Source organism: Lithobates pipiens, unplaced genomic scaffold (assembly GCF_037356315.1).
Source record: "Lithobates pipiens isolate NorthernLeopardFrog02 unplaced genomic scaffold, aLitPip1_a1.2 Scaffold_23, whole genome shotgun sequence".
Lineage (NCBI taxonomy): Eukaryota > Metazoa > Chordata > Amphibia > Anura > Ranidae > Lithobates > Lithobates pipiens.
Window position 1 is genome coordinate 141,992,732 of NW_027507785.1, and position 25,335 is coordinate 142,018,066.

A 25,335-nucleotide genomic window follows, 5' to 3' on the forward strand; every position below is an offset into this window, starting at 1 on the left:
ATTATGATCTGTGTCTCCCTGCCCTCAATCTGAGCATTGCTTTGGGTCATCCCACTATGTAATGAAGCTCCTATGTCCTGTGATGTATGATCAAGAAAATAGGATTTTTATATACAGCTTACCTGTAAAATCCTTTTCTTGAGAGTACATCACGGGACACAGGGCACCCACCCCTCTTGGGTTTTACATGGTTTCCTATTGCTTTGCTACAAAACTGAGGTGCCCCCCATATGGGAGGGGTTATATAGGGGAGGAATTCTCCTTAATTGGGGGTTAACCAGTGTCCAATCACCAGAGGTGCCTATATAACCCACTATGTAATGAAGCTCCTGTGTCCCGTGATGTACTCTCAAGAAAAGGATTTTACAGGTAAGTTGTATATAAAAATCCTATTTTTTATGTTGTTGGCGTTGACCTGTTTTTTTTTGCTTGTTTCCCAAGATGACCATCTTGGCGTTTGTCAAGAGGGTGAGAGTGCCCAAAGAAAGTGCCTACGGCCAAATCACCCTGAAAGTGCCCGATCTTGTCTGATCTCGGAGGCTAAGCATTGTCGGGCCTGATTAGTAACTGGAAGGGAGACCGACTGGGAATACCAGGTGCCGTAGGCTTCTTTTTATGTTGCTGGCGTTGACATTTTTTTTTTTCCGCTTGTTTCCCAAGGTGACCATCTTGGCATTTGTCAAGAGGGCTGAGAGAGCCCAAAGAAATCTCCTACGGCCACATCACCCTGAAAGCGCCCGATCTCATCTGATCTCAGAGGCTAAGCAGGGTCCAGCCTGGATAGTACCTAATTACAGGTGCCGTAGGAATCTTTTTATATTGTTGGCTTTGACCTGTTTTTTTTCGCTTGTTTCCCAAGGTGACCATTTTAGCATCTGTCAAGAGTTTTGAGTATGTCCCAAAGCGTTCGCCTAAGGCCCCATCACCCTGAAAGCGCCCGATCTCAGAGGCTAAGCAGGGTCAGGGTCAGATGGGAGACCGCCAGGGTCTATGTTGTTGGCGTTGACCTGTTTTTTTTCACTTGTTTCCCAAGATGACCATCTTGGCATTTGTTAAGAGGGTTGAGAGTGTCTGAATAGAACACCTATGGCCACATCACCCTGAAAGCGCACAATCTCATCTGATCTCAGAGGCCTAGCAGTGTACGGCCTGGTTAATACCTGTATGGGAGACCATCTGTGAATACCAGGTGCCGTAGGCTTCTTTTTATGTTGTTGGTGTTGACCTGTTTATTTTCGCTTGTTTCCCAAGGTGACCATCTTGGCGTTTAACAAGAGGGTCCAGAGTGCCCAAAGAGACCACCTACGGCCCCATCACCCTGAAAGCACCCAATCTTGTCTGATCTCGGAGGCTAAGCAGTGTCAGGCCTGGTTAATACCAGGATGGGAGAACGTCTGGGAATAACAGGTGCCGTAGGCTTCTTTTTATGTTATTGGCCTTGACCTGGTTTCTTTTTTCACTTGTTTCCCAAGGTGACCATCTTGGCATTTGTCAAGAGGGTTGAGAGTGCCCAAAGAGATCACCTACGGCCCCATCACCATGAAAGCACCCAATCTTGTCTGATCTCGGAGGCTAAACAGTGTCGGGCCTGGTTAGTACCTGGATGGGAGACCGCCTTGGAATACTAGGTGCCATAGGCTTCTTTTTATGTTGTTGGCTTTGACCTGTTTTTTTCACTTGTTTCTCAAGGCGACCATCTTGGCGTTTGTCAAGAGGGTTGGGCGTGTCTTGAAGAGAACGCTTACGGCCACATCACCCTGAAAGCACCCGATCTCATCTGATTTCAGAGGCTAAGCAGTGTCAGGCCTGGTTAGTACCTGGATGGGAGACTGCCTGGAAAGACCAGGTGCCATAGAAGGATCTGGCCTGGTTAGTGTCTTGATTGGGAGATCGCCTGGGAATACCGGATGCCGTAGGCTTCTTTTTATGTTGTTGGCTTTGACCTGTTTTTTTTTAGCTTGTTTCCCAAGGTGAGCATCTTGGCCTTTGTCAAGAGGCTTCAGAGTGCCCAAAGAGAATGCCTACGGCCAAATCACCCTGAGAGAGCCCAATCTCATCTGATCTCGGGGGCTAAGCAGCGATGGGCCTGGTTAGTACCTGGATGGGAGAAAGCCTGGGAATACCAGGTGCTGTAGGCTTCTCATTATGTTGTCGGCGTTGACCTGTTTTTTTTCCCTTTTTTCCCAAGGTGACCATCTTGGCATTTGTCAAGAGGGTTGAGAGTGCACAAAGAAATTGCCTACGGGCACAACACCCTGAAAGCGCCCAATCTCATCTGGTCTCAGAGGCTAAGCAGGGTTGGGCCTGGTTTGTACTTGAATGGGAGATGGCCTTGGAATACCAGGTGCCGTATTCTTCTTTTCATGTTGTTGGCGTTGACCTGTTTTTTTTCGCTTGTTTCCCAAAGTGATCATCTTGGCATTTGTCAAGAGGGTAGAGAGTGCTTAAAGAGATCGCTTACAGCAGCATCACCCTGAAAGCACCCTATCTCTTCTGATCTCGGAGGCTAAGAAGGGTTGGGCCTAGTTAGTACTTGAATGGGAGATGGCCTTGGAATACCAGGTGCCGTATTCTTCTTTTCATGTTGTTGGCGTTGACCTGTTTTTTTCCACTTGTTTCCCAGGGTGACTATCTTGCCATTTTTCAAGAGGGATGAGAGTGCCCAAAGAGATTGCCCATGGGCACATCACCCTGAAAGCACCCAATCTCCTCTGATCTCAGAGGCTAGAAAGGGTCGTGCCTTGTTAATACCTGGATGGGAGACCGCCTGGGAATACTAGGTGCTGTAGGCTTCTTTTTATGTTGTTGGCATTGACTTGATTTTTTGTTTGCTTCCCAAGGTGACCATCTTGGCGTTTGTCAAGAGGGTTGAGCGTGCCTGAAAAAATCTACTATGGCCGCATCACCCTGAAAGAGCCCAATCTCATTTGATCTCAGAGGCTAAGCAGGGTTGGGACCTGGTTAGTACCTGGATGGGAGACCGCCTGGGATTTCTCAATGCCATATGCTTTTTTTTTAAGTTGTTGGCATTGACTTAGTTTTTTTTTGCTTGTTTCCCAAGGTGACCATCTTGGCGTTTGTCAAGAGGGTTGAAAGTGCCTGAAGGGATTGCCTACGGGCACATCACCCTGAAAGCACCTGATCTCGTTTGATGTTGGAGGCTAAGAAGAGTCTGGCCTTGTTAGTACGTGGATGGGAGACCGCCTGGGAATACCAGGTGTCGTAGGCTTCTTTTTATGTTGTTGGCGTTGACCTGTTTTTTTTAGCTTGTTTCCCAAGGTCACCATCTTGGTGTTTGTCAAGAGGGTTGAGAGTGCCTGAAGAGATTGCCTATGGCCACATCACACTGAAAGCACCCAATCTTGTCTGATCTTGGAGGCTAAGAAGAGTCAGGCCTGGTTAGTACCTGGATGGGAGACCACCTGGGAATACCAGTTATTGTAAGCTTCTTTTTATGTTGTTGGCGTTGATTCGTTTTTTTTTTTTTCGCTTGTTTCCCAAGGTGACCATCTTGGCATTTGTCAAGAGGGTTTAAAGTGCCCAAAGAGATCGCTTACAGCAGCATCACCCTGAAAGAGCCCTATCTCTTCTCATCTCTGAGGCTAAGAAGGGTTGGGCCTAGTTAGTACCTGTATGGGAGATGGCGTTGGAATACCAGGTGCCGTATTCTTCTTTTTATGTTGTTGACATTGATCTGTCTTTTTTCGCAAGGTTGGGCCTTGCTAGTACCTGGATTGGAGACCACCTGGGAATACTTTTTATGTTGTTGGCGTTGACTTGTTTTTGTTTTGTTTGTTTACCAAGGTGACCATCTTGGTGTTTGTCAAGAGGGTTGAGAGTGCCTGAAGAGCTTGCCTATGGCCACATAACCCTGAAAGCACCAGATCTCGTCTGATCTCAGAGACTAAACAGGGTCGGGCCTTGTTAATACCTGGATGGGAGACCACCTGGGAATACTAGGTGCTGTAGACTTCTTCTTATGTTGTTGGCGTTAACTTGTTTTTTTTTGTTTTTTTCCCAAAGTGACCATCTTGGCATTAGTCAAGAGGGTTGAGAGTGCCTGAAGAAATCTCCTACGGCCACATCACCCTGAAAGAGCCCAATCTCATCTGATCTCAGAGGCTAAGCAGGGTTGGGACCAGTTTAATTCCTGGATGGGAGACCACCTGGGATTTCCAGATGCCGTAGTCTTCTTGTTATGTTGTTGCCGTTGACCTATTTTTTTCTGCTTGTTCCCAAGGTGACCATCTTGGCATTTTTCAAGAGAGTTGAGAGTGCCTGAAGATATTGGCTATGGCCACATCACCCTGAATCTGTTCCATCTCATCTGATCTTGTAGGCTAAGCAGGGCCGGGCCTGGTTAATGCCTGGATGGGAGACCGCCTGGGAATACCAGGTGTCGTAGGCTTCTTTTTTTTTTTCTACAAACAGGGAATGACGGTCCCCCGAGTACATAATGCAACAGAGAAATACAGAGCAAAAAGCAGCTGAACAATACTTGATACAGGTATATTCGCAAATGTGAGTCTGCCTTTCATCAATCATAATGATTCAAGGCACGGATAAAGTACAAGAATTTTTGTGTTATGCATCGGATCTCTGTCCAGAAGTCCACCAAGCTGGGGCAGGACCAAAAAATGTGGAGCAATGTGCCCTCTTCTTCTCCACACCTCCAGCATATGTTCGAGGAAGAGGGGAATTATTTATGCAGCTTTGATAGTGTCAAATACCACCTGATGAGAAGTTTAAAATTTGTCTCCTGTATCTTCGTGCACAGCGAGGTTTTGAGAGCCAAAGTGATAATGCGTTGTCTCTGTGCTGGGGAAAACGAGCAATCAAGGTCCTTTTCCCAGTTGGACAGACAGGTTAAGTGTGGGTGATCTGTTTGAGAGAGAATGTGGACCAAAGGGCCTTCGCTCCTGCATAGAGTCTCAAACTCCGTCTGAGGGCGGGTGAAAGTTTGAGTATTGGGGATGGAATGGAGAAAATTATGTTGTTGCGCCGCTCTCCAAAAAGGCAGTTGGAAAAGCCCTGTCGGATCTGTTAGGGTTCAGAAAGAAGGCCATTTTCCATCAATGACGAATTTAGACGCATGGTCTAGGTTGGAATTTCTAAGTGGGTCCCCGGTTCAAAGTTCGGATGGTCACGTATAGGGAATAGGGGGGAAGTCAAAGACGTGAGTGTGTTTTGGGTAGCGATCAGGTGACTGACTTTCAATGAAGCCCCTATAGTGGGATGTGACGTCAATTCTGTGGGTAAATCCTTATAGCACCACATGGCACTTCTTAGCGGAATTCGGGAGTGAGATTGTCCTAGTTGCACCCAGAGCTTAGAAAGTTTGTTTCCATTCCAGTCCAATACACACCCCAGATGGGAGGCCAGGTAGTAGCATCGCAAGTCAGGGAGAACCAACCCTCCCTGTTGTTTAGACAATGTCAGCTGTGACCACTTAAGTCTGAATTTTTGTGGGCCCAGTTAAATTGAGTGAGCAGGAATTGAGCTTGCTTAAAAAACGGCACTGGACTCTGGATCAGGAGAGCTTGGAAAAGATAGGTACATTTAGGGAGTATGTTCATTTTAATGAGATTGCATCTCCTGAACCAGGAATGGAGGCCAGAATGCCACCCGTGAAGCAAACTGCAGATCTTAGTGACAAGGGGTGGGGGAAAGTTCAACATAAACGTACACGCGATGTCCGGTGGAATGTAAGTACCTAAGTACTTAAGGGCTGTATGGGTCCATTTAAATCGAAAATTGGACTGCAAGTCTAGTAACGTTTGCGGGGGGACTGCGACCCCCATGGCCTCTGATTTCAAGAAGTATCCCGTATATCTGGAATTCCCGAAGGAGATTTGGCAAGGAAACTCTGGGATTCTTCAACGAGAACAGCATGTCATCCACGTAGGCAGATATCTTGCACTCAATAGTACCCATTTGGAGTCCCGTTATGTCTGAGTTTTGTCGAATTGTGGAGAGAAAGGGTTCCAATGACAGTGCGAATAATAGGGGCGACAGGGGGCAACCCTGTCTGGTCCCATTCCCGATGTCAAGGGGAGATGAGAGCACCCCATTCGCTTTGAGTTGAGCTGAAGGGCGTGAGTATATCTTACTTATCCATGCCAGCATCCGTTCACTCAGACCTATATGGCGAAGGACCGAGAACATGAATGTCCATTTGACCCGATCAAAAGCCTTCTCGGCATCAGTACTCACGAAAAGACAAGGGGTCCCAGATGACTTTGCTTTATGGACCAGGGTAAGCACCTTAATGGTGTTATCCCTATCTTCCCTGGTGGGAATAAAACCTAAGTGGTCAATATGTATAAGGGACTGCAAGTGCTGTGCCAATCACGTGGCGAGGATTTTAGAGAATCGTTTTAGGACCGAATTTAGGAGGGAAATGGGTCTGTAGCTCCCACATAGGCCCGGGTCTTTGCCCTCCTTAGGTATCAACGAGATGTGGGCTCTAAGGTTATCCTCAGGAAAATCCCCATTCAAACTCAGAGTATTAAATAAATTCACCAAGCGCGGGCCGAGAATAGAATAAGTTCTTATAGTATTGTGCGGTATATCCGTCAGGGCCCGGAGCCTTACCCACCTTCGGAGGTCCCTGGACTTCTTCCAGTGTGATCGGGTCCTCCAAGTACTCCCGTGATTCCGATGAGAGGGTTGGTAGACCAGAACCGGTTTCATATCTGTCTATATTGTCCTGTCCGGACCCTGAATCGGGCAGGTTGTAGAGATCAGAGTAACATTTTTCAAAGACTTTGGCTATTTGAGTTGGGGTAGAGGCCCTCTGGCCATTCTCATCTATCAACTGTGGTATGTAAGAGGCAGATTTCAACTCATTTACCGACCATCATCCCTTCCTCCAATGGGAGATGCCACCGGCATGACAGCCCCGTGTCCTGTCAAGTGGTGCCCCTCTGACAATGTCGTCTGGGTATATGTGGAGCATCCAGGGGGAGGCAGAGACCACCCAAACAGTGAGGGGTAAAGCCTCCAAGGGGACCGGTGCCAGACAGGAGGATAGCGGTGTCTTTTACAATTTGGTTAATTAGACAAGTCATCCAGTGTGTTTCTGTGAGCAGCGGAAGGAAAGGTTGGTAAGGATTATGAATGGGTGGGGGCCAGGGAAGTGCTGTATGGGTCCATTTAAATCGAAAATTGGACTGCAAGTCTAGTAACGTTTGCGGGGGGACTGCGACCCCCATGGCCTCTGATTTCAAGAAGTATCCCGTATATCTGGAATTCCCGAAGGAGATTTGGCAAGGAAACTCTGGGATTCGTCAGCGAGAACAGCATGTCATCCACGTAGGCAGATATCTTGCAGTCAATAGTACCCATTTGGAGTCCCGTTATGTCTGAGTTTTGTCGAATTGTGGAGAGAAAGGGTTCCAATGACAGTGCGAATAATAGGGGAGTCACATTCCCGATGTCAAGGGGAGATGAGAGCACCCCATTCGCTTTGAGTTGAGCTGAAGGGCGTGAGTATATCTTACTTATCCATGCCAGCATCCGTTCACTCAGACCTATATGGCGAAGGACCGAGAACATGAATGTCCATTTGACCCGATCAAAAGCCTTCTCGGCATCTGTACTCACGAAAAGACAAGGGGTCTCAGATGACTTTGCTTTATGGACCAGGGTAAGCACCTTAATGGTGTTGTCCCTATCTTCCCTGGTGGGAATAAAACCTAACTGGTCAATATGTATAAGGGACTGCAAGTGCTGTGCCAATCACGTGGCGAGGATTTTAGAGAATCGTTTTAGGACCGAATTTAGGAGGGAAATGGGTCTGTAGCTCCCACATAGGCCCGGGTCTTTGCCCTCCTTAGGTATCAACGAGATGTGGGCTCTAAGGGTATCCTCAGGAAAATCCCCATTCGAGCTCAGAGTATTAAATAAATTCACCAAGCGCGGGCCGAGAATAGGGAGGAAGGTCTTATAGTATTGTGCGGTATATCCGTCAGGGCCCAGAGCCTTACCCACCTTCGAAGGTCCCACGGCCATCTGGACTTCTTCCAGTGTGATCGGGTCCTCCAAGTACTCCTGTGATTCCGATGAGAGGGTTGGTAGACCAGAACCGGTTTCATATCTGTCTATATTGTCCTGTCCGGACCCTGAATCGGGCAGGTTGTAGAGATCAGAGTAACATTTTTCAAAGACTTTGGCTATTTGAGTTGGGGTAGAGGCCCTCTGGCCATTCTCATCTATCAACTGTGGTATGTAAGAGGCAGATTTCAACTCATTTACCGACCTGGCTAAGATTTTTCAGCATTTGTCCCCTGACTCCTACGTCAGTTTACGACAAAACTGGAGTGCCGCTTTCGCTTTATAATGGAGTAGGTCAGTAATCTGGGTACGGAGTGTCCCCAATTCAATCTCTAAGGTCCGTGAGGGGGCATGTTTATGTTTTGCTTCCACAGAGGCAAGTTCACAAAACAGATTAGCAAGCTGTTCCTTCCGTGTTCGTTTGATGCGTGCCCCGTGCCTGATAAGTACCCTGCGGAGTACTGACTTGTGAGCCTCCCAAATTATCCCCGGGTAGCAGTCCTGCGTTTAGTTTTCTTGGAAATAAAGGTCCAATTCCCTGGTCACATCTGCTAAAACTTCCGGTATCTGGAGGAGGCTCTCATTAAGGTGCCAGAATAGAGACCTAGGTGAGGGGTTCCTAGAGAGGGTGTAGGTAAGGGCTACAGGAGCGTGGTTGGACCAAGTAATATGGCCGATGGAGGAAGAGCTCACCAAGTGCAGTTGGTCATGTGGAATCAAGAAGAAGTCTATCCTCAAGTATGATTTGTGAGGGGAAGAGCAAAAAGAGTAGTCCCTTTATCCGGAGTGTTGCAGACACCAGACATCAACTAATTGGTCATTCAGTAAACACTTAGTAATCCGCTTTCTAGAGGAAATGAGGAGCGAGGAGCAAGAGGCAGAAGTGTCAACCGATGGCGAAAGGGGACATTAAAGTCCCCACCTAATATCAACTGGCTCTCCCGAAAGTCACATAATCTGTGCAGGGTAGTTCTGAAGAATGTGTCTTGGTGATCATTGGGAGCGTACACAGTGGCAAATGTAAAAAGGAGCTGTCCAATGTGGCCCCTAAGAAAAAGATATCGGCCCCCAGGGTCCACCAGAGAATCCTGGAGAACCGAGGGGAGCCTGCTAGAGATCAGAATGGAGATTATCTTGGTCTTAGAGGAGGGGTTAGTAGAGTGGTAGACCTTAGCGAAGGATCTTGACCGTAAAAAGGGGAGGCTAGTATTTTTAAAATGTGTTTCTTGTATAAAGGCCACATCAGTACAGGAAGTCTTCAGTTCTCACAGGAGGATCCACCGTTTTTCAGAGGAGTTCAGTCCCTTAACGTTTAGAGAGGTGACCTTGACTGAGTCTGCCATCGCTCCTCGGGGAGGGGAAGGGGGACGTCCGAGAAAAGCAAAGAAAGTTGAACCAAGGTAGGTATTGGGTAGGTAATGGATGGCGGGAACTAAGTGGGAGAAAGAAAGGGCAAATGGAAGGAAAGGTAAGGGGAAAAAGAGGCCGGGCACCTCAACCCCAGGGGGAGAGGGAAATTAAGGGTTGTCCGCACTCAACAGTACAGGAATTGTATACTAAAACAGCACAATTATGCTATAGCGCTTACCAGATGTACACTGGGTTTAAAGCGCCGTCCTACTGGGGTTGGTGGGTAGACAGGTCGGAGAGGGAGCCCCCGGTTCCCAGTCCCCCCAGTCCCCCCAGTCCCGGCAGTGGTAAATGTCACGTCTGATACCGGTATGCAAATAAAAGACAATCAGTAACATCATAGAACCAAAAAACAATAGTATAATCAAAACAGAGGTAGAGCATAGAACTGTCAGCACTGAGGGATCTCCTCAGCTCGCCCTAAACATAGGCATGCACGAGGGAGCCCGTCACAACAGAAAAGGCATCACAGAATGGGATCCACCACCCCCCGTCCCATACCCCAAAAGTACATGCAGCCCCCGAACAAATGCATTTCTCCCTTTGGCAGATTGTCCTCTCCTTACCCCCTCTCCTCCTTCCACTCACCGGGGGAAAAGGGGGAGGGAAGGGGGGAAAAGAGGGGGGGAAGAGGGAAGGGAAGGAGGTAAGGGAGGGAAGGGGGGAGGGAAGGGGGGCAGCAAGGGAGAGGGGACAAACATGTGGAAATGTCAAGTCCTTTAGCGCACTCACACCAGCAACCACCCGGACCCCATAAGTTTCAACTCCTCCCCTCCATGGTCACCACATCAAGATGAAAGAGGAGCAGCCCTGGTCGGTGCATGGAGAATCCGGAAGGCAAGGGGCTGGGGCCACCATCCCTCCATCCAACGGGAGACTTCACCCGAGCAGCAGTTCTAGGGCCCGCCAATTAGTGTCTCTCCTGCATCGCCATCGGGGGCTGTGTAGAGCATCCAGAGGGAGGCTGGGACCGCCCAAACAGTAAGGGGTAAATCCTCCAGGGGGGTCCAGAGTCAAACTGGAGGGAAGCAGTGTCTCGTACCAATAGGCTCAATAAATAAGTCATCCAGGGTGTCCCCGAAAGCTGCAGAAGGCAATGTCGGCAAAGAGTAGGTGGGGGCCAGAGGGTGGGGAACAAGGGGCGCAACCAGGGAGAGGGGACACATACGCGGGAATGTCAAGCCCTTCCAGTACACCGCACTAGGTATCACTCAGACCCCCCAAAGTGCAACTCCCCCCTCTAAGGTCAAGACTCCAGAAGGGAAGATGAGCCGCCCTGGTCTGTACATGAAAGAACCTGCTGCCAAGGGGTTGGGGCCATCATCCCTTCCTCCAATGGGAGATGCCACCGGCATTACAGCCCCGTGTCCTGTCAAGTGGTGCCCCTCTGACAATGTCGTCGGGGTATATGTGGAGCATCCAGGGGGAGGCAGGGACCACCCAAACAGTGAGGGGTAAAGCCTCCAAGGGGACCGGTGTCAGACAGGAGGATAGTGGTGTCTTGTACAAGTTGGTTGATTAGACAAGTCATCCAGTGTGTTCCTGTGAGCAGCGGAAGGAAAGGTCAGTAAGGATTATGAATGGGTGGGGGCCAGGGAAGTGCTGTATGGGTCCATTTAAATCGAAAATTGGACTGCAAGTCTAGTAACGTTTGCAGGGGGACTGCGACCCCCATGGCCTCTGATTTCAAGAAGTATCCCGTATATCTGGAATTCCCAAAGGAGATTTGGCAAGGAAACTCTGGGATTCGTCAGCGAGAACAGCATGTCATCCACGTAGGCAGATATCTTGCAGTCAATAGTACCCATTTGGAGTCCCGTAATGTCTGAGTTTTGTCGAATTGTGGAGAGAAAGGGTTCCAATGACAGTGCGAATAATAGGGGCGACAGGGGGCAACCCTGTCTGGTCACATTCCCGATGTCAAGGGGAGATGAGAGCACCCTATTCGCTTTGAGTTGAGCTGAAGGGCGTGAGTATATCTTACTTATCCATGCCAGCATCCGTTCACTCAGACCTATATGGCGAAGGACCGAGAACATGAATGTCCATTTGACCCGATCAAAAGCCTTCTCTGCATCAGTACTCACGAAAAGACAAGGGGTCCCAGATGACTTTGCTTTATGGACCAGGGTAAGCACCTTATTGGTGTTGTCCCTATCTTCCCTGGTGGGAATAAAACCTAACTGGTCAATATGTATAAGGGACTGCAAGTGCTGTGCCAATCACGTGGCGAGGATTTTAGAGAATCGTTTTAGGACCGAATTTAGGAGGGAAATGGGTCTGTAGCTCCCACATAGGCCCGGGTCTTTGCCCTCCTTAGGTATCAACGAGATGTGGGCTCTAAGGGTATCCTCAGGAAAATCCCCATTCGAGCTCAGAGTATTAAATAAATTCACCAAGCGCGGGCCAAGAATAGGGAGGAAGGTCTTATAGTATTGTGCGGTATATCCGTCAGGGCCCAGAACCTTACCCACCTTCGGAGGTCCCACGGCCATCTGGACTGCTTCCAGTGTGATTGGGTCCTCCAAGTACTCCCGTGATTCCGATGAGAGGGTTGGTAGACCAGAACCGGTTACATATCTGTCTATATTGTCCTGTCCGGACCCTGAATCGGGCAGGTTGTAGAGATCAGAGTAACATTTTTCAAAGACTTTGGCTATTTGGGTTGGGGTAGAGGCCCTCTGGCCATTCTCATCTATCAACTGTGGTATGTAAGAAGCAGATTTCAACTCATTTACCGACCTGGCTAAGATTTTTCCGCATTTGTCCCCTGACTCCTACGTCAGTTTACGACAAAACTGGAGTGCCGCTTTCGCTTTATAATGGAGTAGGTCAGTAATCTGGGTACGGAGTGTCCCCAATTCAATCTCTAAGGTCCATGAGGGGGCATGTTTAGGTTTCGCTTCCACAGAGGCAAGTTCACAAAACAGATTAGCAAGCTGTTCCTTCCATGTTCGTTTGATGCGCGCCCCGTGCCTGATAAGTACCCTGCGGAGTACTGACTTGTGAGCCTCCCAAATTATCCCAGGGTCGCAGTCCTGCGTTTAGTTTTCTTGGAAATAAAGGTCCAATTCCCTGGTCACATCTGCTAAAACTTCCGGTATCTGGAGGAGGCTCTCATTAAGGTGCCAGAATAGAGACCTAGGTGAGGGGTTCCTAGAGAGGGTGTAGGTAAGGGCTACAGGAGCATGGTCGGACCAAGTAATATGGCCGATGGAGGAAGAGCTCACCAAGTGCAGTTGGTCATGTGGAATCAAGAAGAAGTCTATCCTCAAGTATGATTTGTGAGAGGAAGAGCAAAAAGAGTAGTCCCTTTCCCCGGAGTGTTGCAGACACCAGACATCAACTAATTGGTCATTCAGTAAACACTTAGTAATCCGCTTTCTAGAGGAAATGAGGAGCGAGGAGCAAGAGGCAGAAGTGTCAACCGATGGCAAAAGGGGACATTAAAGTCCCAACCTAATATCAACTGGCCCTCCCGAAAGTCACATAATCTGTGCAGGGTAGTTCTGAGGAATGTGTCTTGGTGATCATTGGGAGCTTACACAGTGGCAAATGTAAAAAGGAGCTCCCCAATGTGGCCCCTAAGAAAAAGATATCGGCCCCCAGGGTCCAACAGAGAATCCTGGAGAACCGAGGGGAGCCTGCTAGAGATCAGAATGGAGATTCCCTTGGTCTTATAGAAGGGGTTAGTAGAGTGGTAGACCTTAGGGAAGGATCTTGACCGTAGAAAGGGGAGGCTAGTATTTTTAAAATGTGTTTCTTGTATAAAGGCCACATCAGTACAGGAAGTCTTCAGTTCTCACAGGAGGATTCACCTTTTTTCAGAGGAGTTCAGTCCCTTAACCTTTCCTTAGTTCCTTAGAGAGGTGACCTTGACTGAGTCTGCCATCGCTCCTCGGGGAGGGGAAGGGGGACATCAGAGAAAAGCAAAGAAAGTTGAACCAAGGTAGGTATTGGGTAGGTAATGGATGGCGGGAACTAAGGGGGAGAAAGGAAGGGAAAATGGAAGAAAAGGTAAGGGGAAAAAGAGGCCGGGCACCTCAACCCCAGAGGGAGAGGGAAATTAAGGGTTGTCCGCACTCATCAGTACAGGAATTGTACACTAAAACACCACAATTATGCTATAGCACTTACCACATGTACACTGGGTTTAAAGCGCCGTCCTACTTGGGTTGGTGGGTAGACAGGTCGGAGAGGGAGCCCAAGGATCCCAGTCCTCCCAGTCCCGGCAGTGGTAAATGTCACGTCTGATACCGGTCTGCAAATAAAAGACAATCAGTAACATCATAAAACCAAAAAACAATAGTATAATCAAAACAGAGGTAGAGCATAGAACTGTCAGCACTGAGGGGTCTCCTCAGCTCGCCCTAAATGTAGGCATGCACGAGGGAGCCCGTCACAACAGAAAAGGCATCACAGAATGGGATCCACCACCCCCCGTCCCATACCCCAAAAGTACATGCAGCCCCCGAACAAATGCATTTCTCCCTTTGGCAGATTGTCCTATCCTTACCCCCTCTCCTCCGTCCACGCTCCGGGGGGAAAGGGGGAGGGAAGGGGGGAAAAGAGGGGGGGGAGGGGGGAAAAGAGGGGGGGGAAGGGGGGAAAGGGGGAGGGAAGGGAAGGAGGTAAGGGGGAAGGGAAGGGGGGGGCAGCAAGGGAGAGGGGACAAACATGCGGAAATGTCAAGTCCTTTAGCGCACTCACACCAGCAACCACCTGGACCCCATAAGTTTCAACTAATCCCCCCCATGGTCACCACATCAAGATGAAAGAGGAGCAGCCCTGGTCGGTGCATGGAGAATCCGGCAGGCAAGGGGCTGGGGCCACCATCCCTCCATCCAACGGGAGACTTCACCCGAGCAGCAGTTCTGGGGCCCGCCAATTAGTGTCTCTCCTGCATCGCCATCAGGGGCTGTGTAGAGCATCCAGAGGGAGGCTGGGACCGCCCAAACAGTAAGGGGTAAATCCTCCAGGGGGGTCCAGAGTCAAACTGGAGGGAAGCAGTGTCTCGTACCAATAGGCTCAATAAATAAGTCATCCAGGGTGTCCCCGAAAGCTGCAGAAGGCAATGTCGGCAAAGAGTAGGTGGGGGCCAGAGGGGGGGGGGACGAGGGGCACAACCAGGGAGAGGGGACACAGATGCGGGAATGTCAAGCCCTTCCAGTACAGCGCACTAGGTATCACTCAGACCCCCCAAAGTGCAACTCCCCCCTCTAAGGTCAAGACTCCAGAAGGGAAGATGAGCCGCCCTGGTCTGTACATGAAAGAACATGCTGCCAAGGGGTTGGGGCCATCATCCCTTCTTCCAATGGGAGATGCCACCGGCATGACAGCCCCGTGGCCTGTCAAGTGGTGCCCCTTCGACAATGTCGTCGGGGTATATGTGGAGCATCCAGGTGGAGGCAGGGACCACCCAAACAGTGAGGGGTAAATCCTCCAAGGGGAACCGGTGTCAGACAGGAGGATAGCGGTGTCTTGTACAAGTTGGTTAATTAGACAAGTCATACAGTGTGTTCCTGTGAGCAGCGGAAGGATAGGTCGGTAAGGATTATAAATGGGTGGGGGCCAGGGAAGTGCATAAAACTGCCACCAGATGACCGGGGCAGAGAGGGCAAGGGGATGAAAGTCAGATCTGTCAGAAAGTCACGTTGGCCTTCCCTTGAAGCTGAGCGCTCTGCATACCCAGGACGTTCTTCTGTATAATCTAGCCTATCTGTATACATTAGCCTGTCTTTTGTACACATTAGCCTCTCTGTATCAACTAGCCGATCCTCTGTATACACTAGTCCATCCCTAGCTTGTCTTTTATACACCTAGTCTCTCGGTATACCCCGCCTTTCTGTATCTATACACTAGCCTCTCTGTGTACCCTAGCCTCTCTGTATAATCTTGCCTCTCATTATTTCCCAGCCTGTATTCTTTTTACCCAATTTTGCTTTTATATAAACTAGCCTGTCTGCTACCCTGTTATACACCTAGCTTCTCATTATACCCCGGCCTCACTGTCAGCTTGTCTCTGTACACTACACTATTCAGTCTGTATACACTAGCAAGTCTGTGTAACCCAGTCTCTCTCTCCCTAGAAAACACCAACCCTGGCCCTGACAGAGGAGGAGGGTTAAATAGTCCCTCAGGCTCCTCCCTGCGGCCAGCCTTCCCACTTTTAATCGGAGTCTTCAAGTGGGAAATGCGATATTACTTAAGAACCAAGGCCTAAGGTGTGCCATGGCCTGGATGGTCAGTATGCTTGAAAAGAGGGCAAAAAGACACAAGTATAGGTGGAAAAGGAAAGGTAAAGATCCCATCCATAAAATGACGTATGCCCAAATGCCAACTGTAAGTAACCGGTAAGTTACCGCTGTGAGAGTAGAACCCACCGACTCTTGACCTGAAGATGAGAAGGAACCCCCTAAGAGCCTGCAAGCTATGCAAACCCAAATTAATGTCCCGTGAAGGATAGGATGAGCCTGATGCCCAAGGTAACCCAGAGGATGAGAGGATACGTGGGGAAAAGGGAGCAAGGGCTGACCCGAAGAAGCCCTGCAAGAAGATGGCAGAGCAGACTGAAAAAACCCAACACAAGACCGCCTGTCAAAAACCCAGTGAGGCTATTATAATTGGAATGAGGCTGGGGTAATAAGACTGGCTTGGGTATACGGCGATGTACACCCTAGAAAAGAAAGAGAAAACAGAAAAGTTAAACAAAGTAATACAGATAGGCTAATATTATTCCCCTGAGCCTAGTGTATACAGAAGAATGGCTAGTGTATACAGAGAGGCTAGTGTGTACAGATGACAAGCTATTGTTTACAGATAGGCTTGTGTATACAGAAGAGAGTCTGGGGAATTCAGTGAGGCTAGAGTATGCAGAAAGGCTGGGACACCGAGACTATTGTAAAAAGAAGGCAGAAGAGAGTCTGGGGAATTCAGTGAGGCTAGAGTATGCAGAAAGGCTGGGACACCGAGACTATTGTAAAAAGAAGGCAGAAGAATGGCTAGTGTATACAGAGAGGCTAGTGTGTACAGATGACAAGCTATTGTTTACAGATAGGCTTGTGTATACAGAAGAGAGTCTGGGGAATTCAGTGAGGCTAGAGTATGCAGAGAGGCTGGGACACCGAGACTATTGTAAAAAGAAGGCAGGCTAGTGTATATAGGTTACGGGCACGTTTAGAAGACAGAGAGGCTAGTCTATATAGAGGGACTGGTGTACACAGAAAGATTAATGTATACAGAAAGGCTAGCGTGTACAGAAAACAGGACTTTATTTTTTGCTAATGCAACTACTTCTAAATCATGTAAAGAGTTACAGTGCTTTTTTCATATTTTGGTGCTGTTAAAAACTCAGTGGTGTGTTGTCAGTGGTGATATCAATGTGACAGTTAATGTGGAGAACTACAAATATACAAAATAGAGCAAAAGAGTGCTAAGTTTATTTTGTTAAGAGATTGACTGATAGACGTTCAGTAATTGGCTGTTATTGGTTTGGCAGTACATGGTTTATTTTGATGTAAGATAGTTTTATTCTCTACCTATAGCCGAGTTTTAGACGACTTTATTATTAGCATTAGTTGCATTATTCATATTTATTATGCAGAGTGTAAGTATTGTAGTGAGACGATATTGCTTTTGAAAGATTTGTATTATTATACATAGCATTGTTAGTAGACCAATAGGACAATTTACATGGCTTAATATTGCAGAGCGTAATTTAACAGGAAAGAAATCCAAAGCGTTAGTTGCAGTACCTTCATAAAACTGAGTAATCGCTGCATTACTCTAAATTTAAAAGTTGTTCCGGTAGCACTGAGAAGACTGATATTAGATGAGTGATCTACACATTTCGTTTACTATTGCAGAGAGATACCGGTTAAATGTTAATATCTTAATATGTAATGTGCTGCGTGTAAGGTAGGAATAAGATGGTTTTGTGTGAGTTGGTTTACCAGGATTTAGAGATCGTAATCTGGTTATTCTAATAATAAAGATTGCAAAATAACTCAGATTAATATTGAGACAGTATATACAGGTCGGGTTTAAGTGGAAATACACGAAATAAGAGCAACGACGAGTGTAGGTTTTTATCAATCAGGTTCATTACGTGTCTTTAATCAGCATAAGGAAGAGAAAGGATAAAAGAGACAAAAAAGACAAACTGCATTAGAAATGTGAATGTGAATTAGACATGAAATGTCAATCCCCATTGGTTACTTACAGGTAACCATTAATAAAGTTAACACGGCTACGTACAGCAAAGTTTCAGCTAAGCAGCTAAATATTCCTTAATATTGCAGAGCTTAAGTATTGCAGTTGAAAAGAGAGCGTTTTGTTGCAGTAGCTTCAAAATGACTGAGAAATCATTTCATTACTCTAAATGCAAAAGTTATCCCGGTAGCACTGAGTGGACTGATATTAGACGTGTTATCGATGTAGTACAAATTCTGTTTCCTATAGCAGAGAGATACCAGCTAAATGTAAGAAGAGCAATTAAACTGTTCACATCGATAGCATTGCATTACTCTTAATATGTGAAGCGTGTAAAGAAGCAGAAGATGGTTTTGTATTATCCTAAAAGTAGCAGTATACGTCATAAAGGTGAGTAGGTAACCTGGATTTAGACATAGCAAACTCTATAATCTAATTTAGCAAAATGAGAAAGGATAATATTGAGACAGTATATACAGGTCTAGTTTAAGTGGAAATACACAAAATATCTAGCTTACCTTTACATTGTTCAATAGAGCGTTGCAAAGTAATACCAAGGCAAAATGTTGGAATAGCAATAAGATGAGATGATTGCTGTAATCATGAAATATCAGCAAATATCAGCAACGTGTCTGAAAGAGACAAATTGCATTAGAGATGTGAGATAGACATGAAATGTCAATACCCATTGGTTACTTAGATGTAACCATTAATACAGTTAACGCGGCTACATACAGCAAAATGTGAGCTAAGCAGCTAAAGGGTATACATTATTTAAGAGTAAATTGACGTAGCTTGTAAATTCCAACGTGTAAATCGTTCCATTAATTTAGTTACGCACGACGACTGACTGTTTTCCGTTTCCACTAGTTATCGGCATAATGTATCAGTAACCCTGAATTTTAATAGTGATAGACAGTTTACATTAGGATGTATGCTTGATTAATGTAATCAAACTTTTATTGCTATCCTTTGGTACTGCAACCACTTCTCAATCAAGTAAACCGTCCCACTGCTTTTCTCACATTTTGCTGCTGTTAAAAAATGGGTTGCCAGTGTTATGTGTTACAAATGGTTATCAGTGTGACAGTTAATGTGGAGAAGAAGTAATACACAAAATAGAGTCAGAAAGAGAATCCTATTGCATAGAGGTAGAGAGATGGTTGCATTACTCTTAATGTGCAGTGTGTAAAAGGTTTTAAAAATATGGTTTTGTGTGAAGTTTGCTTTAACGTAAAATTAGCTGTACATTATAACTATGGTTACGTTTACAATGATTTAGAGATAGTAATCTCTATAATATAATAATAATAAGTATATTAAGGCAGTATATATAGGTCGAGATAAAGTGAATACACAAAATGGTTCAAGGGATAGTTAAAGTAATATCCTCACTAAGGCAGAATGTCGGAATAGCAATGAGATTAGATGGTTGCAACATAACACGAAATTTGAGTACGGCTAAAATACAGTAAAACAGTACATAATTTAAGAGTACAGTAGAATATAGTATAAATTAAAGTTAACTCTGAGATTATGATTAATTTCACAGTTCCATTACGCGGTCCTTTTCACTGGTATAATCATAATGCAATATCAGTAATTGCTATCAGTTAATGTTAAAATTTTAAGACGGTTTAAATTAGGATGTGGAATTGATATGGATTTAAAAGCGGTACATTAATTTTCTGAAGCATATGGCAGAAAGACGGCTTACACTGCTTTTCTCACATTTTGCTGCGGTAAAAAGAAATGTTTTGTCACTGTGTTTTAAGTGTGACTTATTTGCTTATGTCATGACAGCTTCATACGGGTTGAGCAATAAAACTGTTTTATTAAGATGTAAGACTAGATTTATTCTCTACATATATGCTTTTCAGAGAGTTGTATAATATAGAAGACCAATAGGACATTTGCAGGGAGGAAGTATCGCTATTCAACGGTAAGAGATTGAAAGCTTAGCTTGATAGTCTAAATTTAAAGGATATGTCGGTACCACTGAGAAAGCTTATATTAGACTAGTTGATCTTTGCCTTACACAATCCTATTATTATTATTAAGATCCCAGTGCATAGAGATACTCAGTTAATGTCAGAGATACTCGGTTAATGTCAGAAAAGCAATAAAACTGTTTACATCGTTACATCGTTAGCGAGCGATAGTAATGTACTCTTAGTATGTGCAGCATGTCTGGTAGCAAATGGATGGTTTTGTGAACATTTTGCAATACCGTACAATTAGCAGTAGACCTCATCGAAGTGAATAGATTTAACTGGTTTTGAGATAGTACTCTCTATTTCTAATAATAAATAAAGCAAAATCAGTCAGGATGGTGTGTCCTCAAGTGGTGATATCAATCTGACAGTTGATGTGGAGAATTACAAATATGCAAAATAGAGCAAAAGAGTGCAAAGTTTATTTTGTTAAGTCATTGACTGATAAGTCATTTTTTAAGTTATTGGCCGTTATTGTTTTGGCAGTACATAGTTTATTTTGATGTATGATAGTTTTATTGCATGCTTGATGTGGATGATTAAAATCGTGTAGTGAGTATAATCTATATTTAGCATAAGAATGAAAAGGCATAACATGGCAATGAGACAAACTCCATTAGAGATGTGAGCTAGATGAAATGATGAAATGTCTCTGTATATCCAAGATATACAGGAGCATGTTTTCCGTTTTCTGTATACATTACTCTGTCTTCTTTATACCCTGGCCTGTCTTCTATATACACTACGCTCTCTGTTATACACTAGTTTCTCTGTATACACTAGCCGGTCTTCTGCATACAATAGCCTGTCTTCGGTATACACTAGCCTATTTTCTGAATACACTAGCCCGTCTTCTGTCTTCTGTATGCCCTAGCCTGTCTTCTGTATACATTAGTCTCTCTGTATAAACTAGCATCTCTCTATACCCCAAACTGTCCTCTGTAAACACTTTCTCTTTATAGCCTGTCTAGCCTTTCTTCTGTACACACTAGCTTCTCTGTATACACTAACAAGGCTTCTATATAAAATAGCTTCACTGTATGCACTAGCCTCTCTGTAGAAGCCAGCATTTATTCTGTATTCGCTAGCCTTTCTTCTGTATGCTGTAGTCTTCTATATATACTAGCTTCTCTGTACACCCTTGCATCTCTGTGAACACTGTGTAAACTAGCCAGTCTTATGTATACACTCGCCGACTGTATACACCAGACTCTCTGAATACACTAAAACCTCTGTATACCTCAGCCTGTCTTCTGTATACACTAGACTGTAAAAATTAGCTGTACCCACTAGACACTCTGTATACACTACCCAGTATTCTGTATACACTGTCAGCTTTGATGTATACCCAAGCCTGTCTTCTGTATACACTAGTTTCTCTATATGCACTGTCCTTTCTGTATACACTAACCTCTCTATATACACTAACATCTTTGTTTATACTAGCCTCTCTTTAAACTAGCCTCTCTGTGTACCCCAGCCTCACTGTTTACTCTAGCATCTCTGTATACTCAAGCCTATCTGCATGCACGAGTCTGTATTCACTAGACTTTCTTCTGTATGCTGTAGTCTTCTATATATACCAGCTTCTCTGTACACCCTTGCATCTCTGTAAACACTGTGTAAACTAGCCAGTCTTATGTATACACTCGCCGACTGTATACACTAGACTCTCTGAATACCTAGCCTATGTTCTGAATACACTAGCCCGTCTTCTGTCTTCTGTATGCCCTCTCTGTATAAACTAGCATCTCTCTATACCCCAAACTTTATAGCCTGTCTAGCCTTTCTTCTGTACACACTAGCTTCTCTGTATACACTAACCAGGCTTCTATATAAAATAGCTTCACTGTATGCACTAGCCTCTCTGTATAATCTAGCCTCTCTTTATACCCTAGATAGTGTTCTGCATACACTAGCCTCTCCGTAGAAGCCAGCCTTTATTCTGTATTCACTAGCCTTTCTTCTGTATGCTGTAGTCTTCTACTAGCTTGTACTAGCTTCTCGGTACACCCTTGCATCTCTGTAAACACTGTGTGAACTAGCCAGTATTATGTATACACTCGCCGACTGTATACACTAGACTCTCTGAATACACTAAACCCTCTCTGTGTACCCCAGCCTCACTGTTTACTCTAGCATCTCTGTATACTCAAGCCTATCTGCATACACGAGTCTGTATTCTGTATTCACTAGCCTTTCTTCTGTATGCTGTTGTCTACTATATACACTAGCTTCTCTGTAAACCCTTGCATCTCTGTAAACACTGTGTGAACTAGCCAGTATTATGTATACACTCGCCGACTGTATACACTAGACTCTCTGAATACACTAAACCCTCTGTATACCACAGCCTGTCTTCTGTATACACTAGACTGTAAAAACTAAATAGAATACACCAGCCTGTCTTCTGTACCCACTAGATTCTCTGTATACACTACCCAGTCTTCTGTATACACTGTCAGCTTGGATGTATACCCAAGCCTGTCTTCTGTATACTCTAGTCTCTTTATATGCACTGTCCTATCTGTATACACTCGACTCTCTCTATACACTAACCTCTCTATATACACTAACATCTTTGTATATACTAGCCTCTCTTTAAACTAGCCTCTCTGTGTACCCCAGCCTCACTGTTTACTCTAGCATCTCTGTATACTGAAGCCTATCTGCATACATGAGTCTGTATTCTGTATACACGAGCCTCTCTTTAAACTAGCCTCTCTGTATACCCCAGATTAACTGTATACTCTAGGCTCCCTGTATACACTAGCATTTCTGTATACATCACCCTATCTGTATTCACTTGCCTCTCTGTATACCCCAGCCTGCCTCTCTATATACACTAGCTTTTCTTCTGAATATAATAGTCTCAGTCTCTCTCTATAACCAAGCCTGTTTTCTGTATACATTAGCATGTGTCCTGTATACACTAGCCTGTCTTCTTTATTCTCTAGCCTACCTTCTGTATACCTTAGCCTCTCTGTATAAATTTGCCTTCCTTCTATATACACTGCCATTTATGAGGTAAACAAAGAGTCTAGTGTACATAAACGACAGGCTAGAGTATAAAGAGAGGATAGGGTATACAGAAGAAAGCCTAGTGTATACAGAACACAGGCTAGTACCCTGAGCCTGGGTGAGAGAGGATGAGGAGCATTAGGAGGGCTTGGTCTTTCACATCCGACCAAGTGTTCAGCATGATGTGGCTCAACACGTCCAGCTGCCGAAAATAAGGACAAGCATGGGAGGCACACAACACCCACTGTAACAGTGCTAGGTTCCTGCATTACAGAACCAGAACACCAGCAATAAGGGGTATCTTCAGGTGTATACTGTGCAGGAGGCACACAACACCCACTCTAACTTCTGCACTGCAGATGCCTGTATTTCAGAAATTGAACACCAGTAATAAAGGGTAGCTTCAGGTGTGTACTGCGCAGGAGGCCCATAACACCCACTGTAACAGTGCTAGGTTCTCAAGCAGTAAAGACACTGTCCATGTCTATCGTCCTCTTTCCCTGACCGCCGCAACACACTATACAAGGCCACCGCGCTGGCGGCCTTATATAGTGTGGGGTGTGTACTAAACCCCCTTGAGATATAATTGGCCACAGGAATACTGCCTGTGGTCAATTGTGGCTCTCCTCTCAGAGGATTTCACATCTGTTCTTATTATATAGAACTTATTATGCTCCTCGTAAACTTTTTCAATTTGGCCGAACGGCTGGACGCAAGTTGCCCCCGATGCGGGAACATGGGGGGAGACATGATGCACATGTTTTGGAGATGCCCGAAGTTGATCTGCTACTGGACGGAGGTGACAGGAACCATTGATCGGGTGTTTGGAACCTCCACCAGGATGGAGGCGAAGTATCGTCTCCTGGGATTAGTTGAAGGAGTTGGAAACCCGGGAAGCAGCCAGATGGCAGTTCTGAGATGCCTATTTCAGGCAAGTAAACTGATTGCCCAACCCTGCTTAGCCTCCAATGTTGGCAATGACTTGTTTTTTTTAGCTTGTTTCCCAAGATCACCATGTTGGCGTTTGTCAGGATGGTTGAGAGTGCCCAAAGAGATCGCCTATGGCCCCATCCCCTTGAAAGTGCCCGATCTTGTCTGATCTCGGAGGTTAAGCATTGTCGGGCCTGATTAGTAACTGGATGGAAGACCGACTGGGAATACCAGGTGCCGTATGCTTATTTCTTGATCATACATCACGGGACACAGGATCATTACATAATGGGTTATATAGGCACCTCTATTGATTGGACACTGGTTAACCCCCAATTAAGGAGAATTCCTTCCCTATATAACCCCTCCCATATGTGAGGCACCTCCATTTTGTCACCTGTATCTATGGTGGTTGGTCACGTAAAACATGTGCTATGAAGAAAGTTCTGTGCAGGTCCCTGCGGGGGCCTAAGGGCTACAACAAACCGGATCCATATCTCGGGCCGATATTTTGACTCCCAAGATGATATGGTACCCGGGCCTCGTCATCTGAAGAAACGAGGTTTTGCCTGTAAGTCCTCTCCTATTGGAAGACTGGGCTCTGGGAAAACCAGAAAAAAGTGCCCGATCTTGTCTGATCTCGGAGGTTAAGCATTGTCGGGCCTGATTAGTAACTGGATGGAAGACCGACTGGGAAATACCAGGTGCCTTATGCTTATTTCTTGATCATACATCACGGGACACAGGATCATTACATAGTGGGTTATATAGGCACCTCTGGTGATTGGACACTGATTAACCCCCAATTATGGAAAATTCCTTCCCTATATAACCCCTCCCATATGGGAGGCACCTCCATTTTTTCGCCTGTATCTATGGTGGTTGGTCACGTAAAACATGTGCTATGAAGAAAGCTCTGTGCAGGTCCCTGCAGGGACCTAAGGGCTACAACAAACTGGATCCATATCTCGGGCCGATATTTTGACCCCCAAGATGATATGATACCCAGGCCCCGTCATCTGAAGAAACGAGGTTTTGCCTGTAAGTCCTCTCCTATTGGAAGACTGGTCTCTGGGAAAACCAGACTTACTGTACTATTTACATAGTGGCACGAAAGTTTCTGGCAGAGTCTATTACAAGGTCCAGGTAGGAGGTTCTTCTGAGAAGGAACCCCAAAAAAACCTGAAGTTGGCACAATTCTGCCCGCCGTGATGGGTGAAGGCTGGAATCTGTCTGTTTTCAGCAATTTCAGGACAGGTAAGGGAAGTTAATCCTGTATAAATTATATTATGGATTTCTTCATTGAGTAGTTTTACGTCTTACCTGGTTTCCACCACTAGAGGGAGTAAGAGCGGCCTGATGCATACTTACATGCCTTTCAGATACACATGCTCAGTGAAGCCTGGTTCTCCCAGATGACTCACGTCTCCACTGCAATCTCTGCCACAATGAAGGTCATACAGGGGTCCCACGTAGTCTGGGGGTCCCAGGCAGCTCCAATGGCAATTCCCTTCCCCCCTGGATACCGGCGGTCCTCGTGCACCGAGCTTGCTCCCATGCTAATGGAGGAGGGGGAGTGTGTTTGCGAGCTGTGTCGTTCGGTGTGCACGGCGCTGTACTGTGCAGGCGTCAGACGGCAGTTTTACAGCTCAGAGCGTCAGGGGGCTGTAAGTGGAGACACAGGAGCTGTGGGCAGTAAGCATCCCACGGGATT

The 25,335-nt window shown here is 45.9% G+C and overlaps 9 pseudogenes; all 9 read left to right on the forward strand.

Annotated features, from left to right (window-relative positions):
- Positions 1 to 489: 489 nt before the first annotated feature.
- On the forward strand, positions 490 to 608 carry LOC143928732 (5S ribosomal RNA; annotated as a pseudogene).
- A 692-nt stretch (positions 609 to 1,300) lies between these two features.
- LOC143928430 (5S ribosomal RNA) lies at positions 1,301 to 1,419 on the forward strand (annotated as a pseudogene).
- A 102-nt stretch (positions 1,420 to 1,521) lies between these two features.
- On the forward strand, positions 1,522 to 1,640 carry LOC143929006 (5S ribosomal RNA; annotated as a pseudogene).
- A 99-nt stretch (positions 1,641 to 1,739) lies between these two features.
- Positions 1,740 to 1,858, forward strand: LOC143929085 (5S ribosomal RNA; annotated as a pseudogene).
- A 161-nt stretch (positions 1,859 to 2,019) lies between these two features.
- Positions 2,020 to 2,138, forward strand: LOC143928960 (5S ribosomal RNA; annotated as a pseudogene).
- A 1,190-nt stretch (positions 2,139 to 3,328) lies between these two features.
- On the forward strand, positions 3,329 to 3,447 carry LOC143929022 (5S ribosomal RNA; annotated as a pseudogene).
- Positions 3,448 to 3,853: 406 nt separating this feature from the next.
- Positions 3,854 to 3,972, forward strand: LOC143928813 (5S ribosomal RNA; annotated as a pseudogene).
- A 317-nt stretch (positions 3,973 to 4,289) lies between these two features.
- LOC143928441 (5S ribosomal RNA) lies at positions 4,290 to 4,408 on the forward strand (annotated as a pseudogene).
- A 19,340-nt stretch (positions 4,409 to 23,748) lies between these two features.
- On the forward strand, positions 23,749 to 23,867 carry LOC143929038 (5S ribosomal RNA; annotated as a pseudogene).
- The last annotated feature ends 1,468 nt before the right edge of the window (positions 23,868 to 25,335 follow it).